Raw genomic sequence first — 10,576 nt, 5'->3', positions numbered from 1 at the left:
TGGCGTGCCCTCCCAACTTCATTTAAATTCCAAAAGGTTCATCTATGCATTCTAGACGTTTTGCTAAGTACGCTCATTATTGTGCACAATCCACCTCTTCTTTTGGCTCTTCCGAGTTTTCCATAGAACCAACAAATATGGAAAACAAGCCCAAAGGCGATGGTAGACTCGCATTCCGTCAAGAATGGGCTACCTTTGTTTAGCCCCTTCGAAGGGTCCTTCAAAGCATGGAAGATCGACTTCTTCAAAGTGGAGCCAAAACTGAGAACGGGGTCTTAGGTGTTTGGATTAGATGGTCTACCCAAGTTTCTTCGTTATTGGAATGAGGATCACCATCTCATAAGCTATAAGTACTATAAATATGAGGATGGTGACTTGGAGGGCAGGAGAAGTTGGTAGTTGAGGTGCAGTCATTGTTTAAGTAAGTTATAGGTCACACATATAGGCCTCCTTTTTTTTGCTACATGTATTCGTTGATAAGATATTTATTAATTGCTTTCTTTGTGTTGAAGTCAATTTGTCTAGTCTGAAGGATCTCCGTAAGCTCCTAAATCAAGCTCATATTACATTCAATCCCAACAATAAGAATATTAGCTACTCAAAATCATAGCAACTAAATGCTAGTAAAAGCAAGAGAGAATACAACTCATTGGTGATAATTTATGAGCATGAATTAGCTCATCTATCATTTACACCTTGCTTTTACACCTCTAATAGAGCTCAACTAGCCAAAAACTAATAATGTATTTAATTATAAATGTATTGCCCAAAGTGTTTTTACAAACTCAAATTGACCCCTTTTAAAGTGTCTGACTTCTTGCTTCCGCGATCAGCGCACCTCCATACATTAAGCTCACTGCTTCATATAGTCAGGCTCGACCTTTCAGCACACCTCCATGCATTTGATGCACCTCCGTGCTCCAATTAATGTGGAAGGGCAGCTGGGCATATCCGAGACAATGACTAATTGTTGAATTTCGTAATTGATTTCACTTGGCATAGGAATGCCCAAGGCGTAGAATTTCATTGTTGATGGGCTTGGAAATTGTGCTTGGCACATGTAATAGATCTTGTCTGCTCTGCTGAGTGTGATTCCTGTGATGAGTTTGAGTGATCTTTGCTTGGAAACTTACCTTTTTTTTGTTCTTCCTTCGGTTTTGGTCTGCACAAATAGTTGAAGGGTGATATTTGGCAATTTCACATGTTTTAATCATTTATAAGGATATAACCAACAATTTGGACTAAGTAAAGAGTGAGAATGCCACAAAAGTTTTAGTAAACTTATGATAATTTGGCACTTATCAATTAATCATTGAACTAGTTATATGTCTAGTAACTAAAACAACAACATGCATAACGTGACTAATTAATATTAATCTATGTTCAGCATTACATTACAAATTCATACAAAAAGGTAATCAATCTTAAATTAAGCATTAATCATATAAACAACTGATAAGAAACAAAAAATAGTGAAATAGTATAGATTAAAGTGTATACATAAAGAGCATATAATATTCAATCCCAACAAGGGCACAATTTAGCTACACATTGTCATGGTAACTAAACACAAATATACAATGAGAAAAACTAAGTTCACAGGAGAAGAAATTACCTCGTTAAAGAGCATAAATTGGCTCATCTAACCTATCCCCCTTGCTTCTAAATATCAATCTTAGCTAAACTATCCTAATAACTAAGACCAATTGAGTATAAAGTGTTCCTACTCGAATGTCTATCTAAAATGTTCAACTAGATTCAGTTTTAAAGAGCCTAAACACTGCCAATTTCGTTGGGCACGAGTATTTTCGCTGCACGCAATGCTTCATTTACTAAGGTCGACTTTTTCAGCTAGCCAAGCTGCAATGAGTGCAAGAATTTTGCATGGCGCATTTGCTCAATTTCGTTGGGTGAAATTCAAACAAAATGATTCACCAAAAGTTTTCCAAATTTCGTGGGGCGTAGACATTTTGCTGACCGCAACCAACTTCACAATTTCACATATCTGACTGTTCACATTGAAGATCCATATATTAGAAACATCATATCCAAAAATCATCTTGATCTAACAGTGAACGAATGCAGTGTGTAATTAATGGGAGTCTAAAATTGCTAGCAAATTATACAAAAAATGTGTAAATTTTACCATCATCAACCACTTTATGCGAACCACCTTCGAGGTCATTAAAAATGATAATTTTGTTGAAGATGTTAAGTTTTTAAATGTTTTCCAGTGACGGTTTTTAACTAAACTAATGATGTAGAAGATGAAAATAATAAGGTTGGAGATTGAATAATAGAAGGTAATAAATAAATTGATGGATTTCGAATGATGCAACAATCAAGGATGATTGATAAACCATTTGTTGGAAGACATGAAGGATGATTATTCTGACTATAAGTCTCTATATCAGCTCAGTTAAGAACCAAGGAGGGCAATCATCACAATATGCGCTAAGATTTATGTTAAACAAGGGATCCAAGTTTTTTTATTAGAACAACTAATTACATATATGACAGATGATAGACCTATCAAAATGGGGTACATGGATGGGTTCGGGCTAGCCCGCTTTTGGTCGAGCCAAAAATGGGTCGAGCTTAAAATCCAATTAAATTTATGTCTTTTAAATTGTCGCCTAAACCCACCCAAAGCAGACTATGGATTTTAGCGGGTCGACCCAAATAAATTTTTTTACAAGAAAATAATTTAATTTGGTTTTTATAACCTATTTACACATTAAACGATTGTGACCTATTCCTTTGCTTCATCTTCCACTAAAATTCTATAAAAGTTCATGAATTGCTAAATCTTAAATAATACAATTGAAAAATATCAAATCATTACACTTTAGACAAAATATTAAATTCATAATAATGATAAAATACTAGGAAATAGAAAAACATAGATCGAACAAATTCACTACAACAAACTTTGCATTAGGTGGAAGTTTTTTTGTAGAGGTTATTCAAACCTCCTCCAATAAATTAAATGAGACGGACCATGAGATTAATTAAATATATAGTGGAGGTTTTTATATAATTTAGGGAGGTTTTCAAAAACCTCTATTATTCATTTGGAAAAAAAACTGCATATCATTCATGCCCAAACCCTCTTCTCTATTTCTTCTCCAAACCCTCTTCTCTACTTGTTCCTTATCCTAAACAAAGAAAACAATTACAAATTTCTTCATCATCGATTCCCTTCTAGATTTCGCTGTATGATCCATCATATCCCTCTCTCACCTTCACTCACTACTCTTCTCTTCGCCACCAGCTCCTCTTTCCTCCATGGAAGTCAAGAAATATCATGACTTAGCATTGGTTTGAGTGAAGTAGCGTTGGTTTTGGGTTTCATTCTCATATTAATTAACAAATCAATTCATTCAGTCACTAATTAATCTCAAAATGAGAGAAGAGGAAGAGGAAGAGGAAGAGGAAGAGGAAGAAGAAGAATTAGGGATTGGAAAAATGAACGGTTGGGATGGAATTTAATCTCAAGCTTCATCTTAAGAAGAATTAGGGATTGGAAAAATGAACGGTTGGGATGGAATTTAATCTCAAGCTTCTTCTTAAGAAGAAGAAGAAGAGGAAGAGGAAGAAGAGGAAGAGGGGAAGGAGGAGGAAGAAGGGAAGGAGGAGGAGGAGGAGAAGGAGAAGAAGAAGAAGGGATTGGAAAAATGAACGGTTGGGATGGAATTTAATCTCAAGCTTCATCTTTCGCTTCTAGATCCACTTCTACTCAACCTGTTCGAGTCGGTCGAGTTCAACCTTAAACTCCAACTCAAGACAAAGTTTTCACATGTTTAAGTTCAAACTAGCTACGATTCAAGAACTTACATCAAAACTTGTTGTCTAACATTGCCCCCTTTTTAGCTATAAATATTTCCTCCCTTTTTTATGTTAACTTTAAACATAGGTGTTGGTTGAGCTGAAGTCAAGTAAGTTTTCGTGTAGTGTTATGCATACACCTTTAAGATCAGTTTCAAATTTTATGTTTACTAAATTTCACAAATTTAGATTTGCTGTTCATGAGTGATATTATTTTCACTTTCTCACATACTTTGAATTGATAATTTTATTTGTTTTTGATCTGTAAATATTTATTATGTCAGGGGAATTCAATATCAACTACAAAGTTTAATTTTTTCACTTTTTTCCAAAAGGATTGTTCGAACAAGTAAGTCATTCTAAGAATAAATCTAAGGTATTTTTCCTGTCAGAAATGATACAATATCATGGCTGGTAGAGTCAGATGGCTTTTTTGGTTTAGAATATGTGAAGTCATGCCAAAATTAATTTAGTGAGGGCTAAGGAAAAATCATTTCTGTACATGGTGGGGTCTATCCCTTCTGTATTATGTATATCTTTGTGTTACTTAGAAGGTAGACATTTTTGTTTATATTGCAGTTCAGACGAGTGGCCATTCTCTACTTTCTTACAATCTCAATATTGTCAACCACACCAATTAGGTATGTGAATGTTAGTCAACTTCACAGTTAGAAGATTCTTTGCAACTTGCTAGCTTTAATTGTGTTTCTTGTGAAAAGAGCAGACTCATTAGCGGGGCAGAATAACATCTTTTTACCAAAAAATATTTTGTCATTTGATTGCTACTCCAAGATATGGGTAGTAATAGCTTCTAGTTAAGCACTTTCCATTAGAATGTGTATTTGTTTATGGATAAGATGTGTTTATTGGACCTTGATCTTCCTCATTTATATTAGCATTTATATTCTTTATTATATGGCTACAACTAGGTGTGTATTACTATTGTTCTAGAAAAATAATGATTAAAGAATCTTTGAAGTTAAAACTAAATGGTATATGTTATGAAACAACATATGAATACCTATAAAATGGAATAAAAAAATGTACTGCTCAGTCTGTCATTTACATGTGACCCCTATCTGTATAATCCATTTGTTTCACATAATGTTTTTAACCAATGGAAATTAAAAACATTAACTTAATAAAGTATGACCTTCTAAAATTAAAAGGTGCACTTATTTAAGTGAATTCAAAGTTGGTAGATATGATACTTTTTATTAAGCAATTTACAGAGGTTCAATGCAGTTGGTACCTAGATGTGCACTTTGTGCATACTGACACAAACAATTATCTATACATACACATATACATTATATTATATATAAGATAGATTACAAACCTTACAATTTGTATGATCATAGCATCAAAAACAAAACAACTTAGTCTGAGAGTTCCAACAGACCTTTGTGACTGCTCCTGCAACTCTCAGACTCTACTTCCATGATTGCTAACACAAATTCTTTCATATGTTCCTTTCTTTTGTTTTGCAGGTGATAAGTTGGCAATAATGAAGGATTGATTATAACTCTTTCAACTATGTTACGCTAACTTGGTTATTTGCAATGCAATTTTATTGTTGTTAAGAAAATTTGTATTTAGGTATATTTAAATAATAATTATAAATTAATGAGATTAAAGTTGTGAAAATTATGAAATTAAATTGAGGTTGAAATCCTCTAGAAACATATAATAGTTACTTCATTCAGCAGGTCTTATTTCGAGTTGTGGAGGTTTAAAGCCTCCATGATAAACATTAAAAGACCTCCTCAAGTAGTGAGGGCTAAAAATCATAAATAATGGAAGTTAAAAACCTCCACAAATAGTGGAGGTTAAAAACCTCAACAAATAAACCACTACAAATGTATAAGTATGGGAGGTTTTCTAAAACCTCCACAAAACGCTTCTAGTGGTCATAATTGTGGAGGTTTTCGAAAACTCTGGTAGTTATATTGTAGAGGTTAAAAACCTCCGCTAATCGCAGAAAAAACTTCTACTAAATACAAAATTTGTTATAGTGAATCATCAATATTTTTCTCATTCATTAGATTCAATAATTGATTCTAAACCCCCTTGAAAATGTGTTATGTCTTCAATATCAATGGAATCTTGCAAATCATCATTTTCTTAATTAATATATTCTATAATAAAAATTAAATATGTTAATAAAATTAAATGATTAATTTAAAGTGTATAAGAGAACTTGAACTTTAAAAAGCCTACCGACAAAACTATGCAAACAACTACATATGTACATAAGAGCTTGAATTGTTTCATCATTTAAAGAACTTCTATACTTGTTCACAAATCGAGAACCAAGTACTAAAAGCAGATTCTGATGCAATTGTTTTTTTATAGGTAAATGTTAGTACGTTATTATTTGTTATGGGTGAGACTCAAACTCTCAACCTCCTTCACTACATTCCTTAAACCATTCACCATAGCCATCAGACCACCTTATGACTCCCTTTTTTTCTTAAATTTATTGTGGGTGAGATTCGAACCCTTAACCTCATTCACTTCATTCCTTAAACCTTCACCCTAATCATCAGATCACCGCATGTCATTATTGGAATTCTTAATACATTAAAAGTCATCTTTAAAAGAGCAGGACATGCACGACATTGATCCTTCCAATAAGATAAGACATCAAAACTTATATTTTGTGGAATTTGTTCTAGGTTTGCCTCTAAATAAATATCAAGTTTGATTTTGTCATGATAAGTCGTTCTCTTTGTGTTCTTATGTTGTTCAAACTATAAAGTAAATAGCCAAATTTATTAAACTATGCATGCATATAAAGAATGGAACATGAAATAGTTACACAAAATTTATAAAATCAACTTACGCGAGCTTGCTATAAGAGTACTTGAAACTTCTTTCTTTTTCCTCCTCCTAATGAAGATGAAGTTTGCACTTGTGAATGACTCTCGTTGGATTGATCATCCTTGTTGACATACTCGTCAAAAAGTCTATACAAATTAATTTTGATCTAATTGACCTTCTCCACATAAAATGAATCAAATACTCCATATAAAAATTGCACAAAATTAAGTTTTTTAGATGGATCAACACCATATTATAGTCACTCCAATACTTTTCAAATTTGGCTTTCATGTTACGAGCCATTTGTTGAATCATCAAATCTTCATTTATCAAGAAAGAGTACAAAAGACATTTTATAGTCCATATTTCCACAAATAAAATTTTGATGAGGGGTATGAAAAACTAGAGATCAATTTTGTAATATCGGTAAATGGTCTCAAAACGTCACATATTTATTCCATGTAAAATTTGTATCATGTAAACTAAAACTGTTAAAGACACGATGATAATTGATTACACTCTCAAGCATTGTAAAGTATAGTTTCATATAGTGACGCAATCAGATGTTGTTGTTTACATAGATCGCAACAATTCTGAGTGACGTGAAATAATACTTATTGGTTGAGTCACGATTTTTTTACTGCATTGTAAGGAAATTTTTACCACCTGCATCCTCCCTATCTTGACCGAGTTTCACTCTCACATACTTCTCACTCTCCAATTGTGCTGACTCAGTTACACACATGCGTGTCACACGTGTGTTAACTTGGCCAGCACACGACCCAAGCCTAGTGGTGTGTGCGTGTGTGTGGATGAGTTTTGTTTATGTGAGTCCTAAGTCCTCACCCACTAACAAAACTATTGTACCCATTAGGGCACACTCCAAGGTTGTAACTAAAGGCTTATAAAGTCTTTCAACTTCTCTCTGCCAAACAATGTGGGACTTAAAGAGTTTTTTAATTTCACACCCCCAAAATACCTCATTAATGACCATATTAATGTGTTTTAAAAACACTTCGAAACCCAATAATTTTTAACATATTTCAACCCAATTAACGTATCAATCCCACCAACAAATGCAACACAAACAAAAATATGTCTTATTCTTCTTTCACTAACCTTAATATATTTCAAATTTTGTCTATTTTTTACAATGTATCGCTTGCAATCTTCAAACCTACATCATTATTATTAAACTTGACTTTATTGTAGATTTATTCCCCTTCATGTATATATTATGAATGAGGTAATCAAGAATGAAATCTAAATTGATCTATTTTTTTTAAATGTATGATTAAATAATCAGTTTTATAATAATATTTTAGACACTTTATTCTCGGTTAAGAATTGATTTGAAACATCTTTGAAAATTTAGGACTAATTTGAGTTTTCTATACCAAATTAATAATGATATTGAAAATGTAACAAATTAGTTATTTAATATATCTAATTAATTATGTCATGAATTGAACAAATATAAATGCTAGTAACATAATAAAAAATGATCTAAATGCCTTATAATAGGCACAAGAGGAGACAGTGGAGCTTGGAATAGTTTGGAGGAATTGGGATTATTTCCGATACTAGATCATCTAGTATTAGAATATGAGGGAAAAAGAGTGTTGGAAATATTTTAATATTAATTTATTAAAAAATGAATAAAATCTGAAGCAATACTTTTTTTTTATTCCAAATGTCAATATCTATATTAAGTACTAGACTCAACAATGTTAAAAAAAGATTCTTATTATGGGAAAGTCAGTCAAATTTCATGTTATTCAACTCAACTAAATGATAAGATGAATGTAGGGGATGACATACTAATCTTAGAAAGAAAAATGATGGAAAGAATAATCATAATTCACTTTTTTTATTGGAAAACTACAAAACAAAATAATATATTAAACCATCAGGAATTGGTTCAGTTTTCATCTGCAATCAGGACTATGAAGTCAACGTAACAACGTTGGTCAACTGCTTTTCCTGGCCATCCATTATACCAACGTCACCGTTAGATTCATTAGCCAACATCATTTGTTGGGCCCGTCGGGCTTCAAAATCCCAATCAGTAGTCCCGATCACACACAACATCAGCCCAGCACAACAAACCTGGGCCAAAAGCCAGCCCAACCAAAGCCCAAAAACCCAAGCCCAACCAAAGCCCAAAAACCCAAGCCCAACTGCCACAGGCATCCCAACCAGATAAAACGCGCTCAAGTTCACATTCACCGCCACACTCGGCCGCAACGTCCCTCTAACCACCCCACATGCCACAGTCTGCGGGCAGTTACCGAGCTCACATAACCCCAAAATCGGCAGCACCACCGCGGTCAAACTCAAAATATCCTCATCTCCGGTGAACATCCTCCCCCACCGGTGCCTCATCGCCGTCGCGAAAACCACCGCGGAAAACCCCATTACCGCCGCCATAAAAATCGAAACAACCGCAGATAACTTCGCTTTATACGCCCTATTCGCTCCAAGCTCATTCCCCACGCGTGTGGACACAGCGAATCCTAACGACGACGGGAACACATAGATCAACGACGTCGTTTGTATCAGCACTCCCATTGAAGCCACCGTTGCGGTGGGGTCCACAAAGAACAATCATAATCTCGTACCACCACCATTCCAAGCAAACGGAAACGCAACTCGGCGCGGCGAGTTTAAGAAGCTGCTTCAACCCAACCAGGTTGAAACACTCAAAACTCGGTCTCGTCCAAGTTGGTTCATGCAAACCAGTTATGTACACGTAGCAAACAAGGAATAAGAGGGTTGCTATATTTGACGCAGCGGAGGCGGTTGCTACACCGGCGACACCGAGCTTGTGGTGGTTGACGAGGCAATAGTTGATGGGTAGATGGAGGATTGTGCCGAAGAGTGATGCTAAAGTTAGTGGGTGGGTTATATTCTGCGATCGAAGATAAATGCGTAATGGGTGAATGAAAGAGTTTGAAACTAGGTCTGGTAGAGAAAACAAAAGGTAGGTTTGTGCTATAAGAGTTAGGTTCTTTTCTTGATGAAGAAAAATGAGAATTTTAGAGATATTTAGCCATAATAACGAGATGGGTATGGAACATGAGAGGAGAAAAATGATGCAACGTTGGAGAGTTATTGAAAGGAGTTTGGGACGGTTTGCACCGAAGGCTTGTGAACATAAAGGTTCCATGCCAAGGGATAAACCTGAGAGAACTGAGTAGCCTGTGATGTTGGCAAAGGCTATGGCTAAGGATCCTCCAGCGAGTTCTAGGTCACCAAGGTAACCTAGGAGGAGCATGGAGATTATTGAACGGGTGTAGAAACTGAGGGCTGTTAAGGCTATAGGAGTGGCTAGAAGGAAAAGGGATTTGAGTTCTAGAATTATGTTTGAGAAAGTGGAATTAAATTCAGTTTGTTTTTCTGGGTCAATGAAGGTATGGTTTGGTTCTGTTATCAAAAGATGGGTTTGATTATTATCTGTTTTTGTTTTTCCCATGATGGTACTAGTTTGGATGAAAGAATGAATGAATGGTGATAACGTGAAGAATAAATTGATTGATTGAGTGAATGATGATGTTGAATGGTATGTTTTTATGGGATTATATTTGTGGATGCCTATAAACCAACACTATTACTGTGTCTCAGTGTAGTGTGGATGAGTCTATGCTATGCAGCATGGAGAGGTATGTATAAATACAGGAATTAAAGGCTGCTTTTCTGTTAAAATATTTATTAATTTTAGTCCATTAAAAATGTTGTGTATACCTAGTTTGAATCCTAATTCACCAATTCAAGATTAATCGAGTCCATCAATTCATTCTGGTTCCAATAACACAGATTTAAACCTTGTTTTGATTGGCAAAGAATAGCTGTGTTAATTAGGAATTTGACATGAGTTATAATTGAATTTTTACCATGAAGGATGATTTTTTTTGTATTACCAAAA

The 10,576-nt window shown here is 34.5% G+C and overlaps 1 pseudogene; it reads right to left on the bottom strand.

Annotated features, from left to right (window-relative positions):
- On the bottom strand, nt 8,543-10,194 carry LOC109332707 (annotated as a pseudogene).

Source organism: Lupinus angustifolius, chromosome LG18 (genome assembly GCF_001865875.1).
Source record: "Lupinus angustifolius cultivar Tanjil chromosome LG18, LupAngTanjil_v1.0, whole genome shotgun sequence".
NCBI classification, from domain to species: Eukaryota; Viridiplantae; Streptophyta; class Magnoliopsida; order Fabales; family Fabaceae; genus Lupinus; species Lupinus angustifolius.
Note: the sequence above shows the minus strand (reverse complement) of the source record. Positions and strands in the feature narration are given on the sequence as shown.